Source organism: Echinops telfairi, unplaced genomic scaffold, assembly GCF_000313985.2.
Source record: "Echinops telfairi isolate 266 unplaced genomic scaffold, ASM31398v2 ScPeMD7_70;HRSCAF=299, whole genome shotgun sequence".
NCBI lineage: Eukaryota > Metazoa > Chordata > Mammalia > Afrosoricida > Tenrecidae > Echinops > Echinops telfairi.
The window spans coordinates 47,037,114-47,039,767 of NW_022103968.1; the positions used below are offsets into that span (position 1 = coordinate 47,037,114).

Below are 2,654 nucleotides of genomic sequence, written 5' to 3' on the forward strand. Positions count from 1 at the left end.
TAATAAAGTTACATTTTGGTTCATTGGGTTTTGAAGTGCACTTTTCTGAAATTCAGGTTATTAATGCCAATCTCTTACTTTTAATCTTTCTCTTTTCTCTAAAGCTCCATCTATGCTTTTGTCTTCTTGCTTCATAAATACATATTTAAAGATTCAAAGATGAATATCTGCATGGTAAATACCCATTCAGAGAATATTCTTACAAGTGACTGTCTCGTATGTATGTATGGTTCTTGGGCTTCGTTAGCCTAATCAGAAGTTAATATTTTAACTCTGACCAAATCAGTCAGTTCAAAACAGTGGATACATTTGTATTGAACCTTGTAGTTTACAACACAAAGATAAAAGGGAAATAATTCTCTTTAACCAATATTTTACAGAGTTGTAGTAAAATACTTTAGATTTGAAGGACATAGGATAACATTTCTCAAAAATCAGGGATCAAGTAGACAGGTTTTAACTTCTTACCAGTTGACTCCTCCCTTAAACATAATGGTCACCAGCTCTAATTAGTTACATGAAGTTGCTTCAAGCGCAGGCATTATCATTGCTGCTGTTGTCCTTAGACTTGAAGTGCTGCCATTTCAATCAATATCCACGAATTCTACTTCAAAAAAAGTTCTGCCTGTGGTGGAATTTTGGCATCAGGCTGCCCTATCTTTCCATAAGCACATTCTGGTTCAGTCTCTAGTCCAGCCTTGTCTCCCCAACTCAGAGTCAAGGTGCCTCATCCCATCCTCTGATAACTGCCAACTCCAACCTTAAAACTTAAAGGCTTGGCATTTTTCTTCTTCTTGGCACTTGTTCGAATATTAGTGTCAAAGACAGTCCCATCCTGTATACCAACAATGAACAACATCACCCTTCTTGGGAAAGTTGGTTTTATCTCCCTTTTTAAGAACAGATTTTGCATATTTTAGTGAAACCTCTTACAGGGTCTCTTCAGATTTTTTTCCTTTGGGTTTGTCATCAGTAACTTTCACATTTTTCACCTGCTCACATACTTTATGTTTTCAGTACCTTTGAAACGCTATTTCAAAAAGATGGGTATAGGCTGTAACTAGATGATCCTTATTCGCTGTTTTAGCCACATTCTTTTTTTTAATTTTTTTTTAACATTTTATTAGGGGCTCATACAACTGTTATCCCAATCCATACACACAACAATTGTGTAAAACGCATTTGTACATCGTTTCTCAAAACATTTTCTCTCCATTTAAACCCCCCGACATTAGGTCCTCATTTTTTCCCCTCCCTCCCCGCTCCCCCCTCCCGCATGAGCCCTTGATAGTTTATAAATGGGTATTTTGTCATATCTTGACCTGTCCGACGTCTCCCTTCATCCACTTTTCGGTTGTCTGTCCCCCAGGGAGGAGGTCACACACAGTTCCATGTAATCGGTTCCCTCTTTCCTACCCATTCTCCCTTTACCCTCCCTGTTTTGCCACTCACACCACTGGTCCTATAGGGCTCATCCGTCCTGGATTCCCTGTATTTCAGTTCCCATCTGTACCAGTGTACCTCCTCTGGTCCAGCCAGTCTTGCAAGATAGAATTCGAGTCATGGTAGTGGGAGCGGGAGGAAACCTTTAGGAACTAGAGGAAAGTTGTATTTCTCATCATTGTTACATCGCACCCTGACTGGCTCATCTCCTCCCCGAGACCCCTCTGCAAGGGGATCTCCAGTGTTTAGCCACATTCTTGACATTTCCTAATAGCTTCTGTTCTGCAAGAAACGAGTCTGCACCGTGATCCTGCAGAAACTTGATGTCCTTATTAGGCCGAGGCTTGCTCGGTCCAGGCCCGCTGTGGAGCAGCAGCCACCATCCTCCCCCGCCGCCTCTGCTCCTCTCCGCTAGCCCGCAGGCTCAATATCGCTCCGCCTCGATGGTTTCTTAAATATTTTACATCACCAGTTTTATAGAAATGTAATCTAAGATCTCATGTGGATTTTCTCTTCTCATCACTTTTTTAATAGAGGTTTTATTTTCTCAAGCATCCTGACATTTTATTATTTGCCTTTCACTCGACTTTGCCTTCTTTATTATTTTGCTGAACAATTAATTCAAAATATAGGAACAATAAAAATTGCAAATATCCTTCAAACGTAAATAAAGTATCATTCAATATTTCCAGTAATAATCTGAGTGGCAAACTTATATACATGCATGAAGGAACTTGCTTTATTTCTTATATTTCCTTCCGTGTCTCTTCTTAAAGCCTATTGATTAAAGGATGATAATTTAAATGTATCAAATCTGTCACAGGAGATATAAAAACAGCAAGATGTTTGCCTCTGTGATTTTAAAGTGACTAGCTTTTGGAGAAAAACCTAGTAATCTAGCCTCATGAACAACACAGTCAAGGAAACCCTACGGAACAGTGCTAGTCTATCTCCCGGGTCATCGTGAGTCTGGATCAACCCATGACACCCACCAACAAGGTTGGCTGTGGGAGGCTCTGGATGATTGAAAAAAAGGCGGGGGGAGGGCGGTTAAAGCACTCCTACTAACCCAGAGAATTTTGAATTTCTTCAGAAGAAAGACTTGATTGTGTCCTGAAAAATTAGCTATTGGTAACTGGGTGGAGCACCATTCTGCTCTGACACACATGGGGATCGACTAAACAGCAACTGGCAAAGAGAGAGCACTTTGG

The 2,654-nt window shown here is 40.4% G+C and overlaps 1 pseudogene; it reads right to left on the minus strand.

Moving 5' to 3' along the window:
• Positions 1–584: 584 nt before the first annotated feature.
• LOC101644658 lies at positions 585–1,826 on the minus strand (annotated as a pseudogene).
• Between the last annotated feature and the right edge of the window lie 828 nt (positions 1,827–2,654).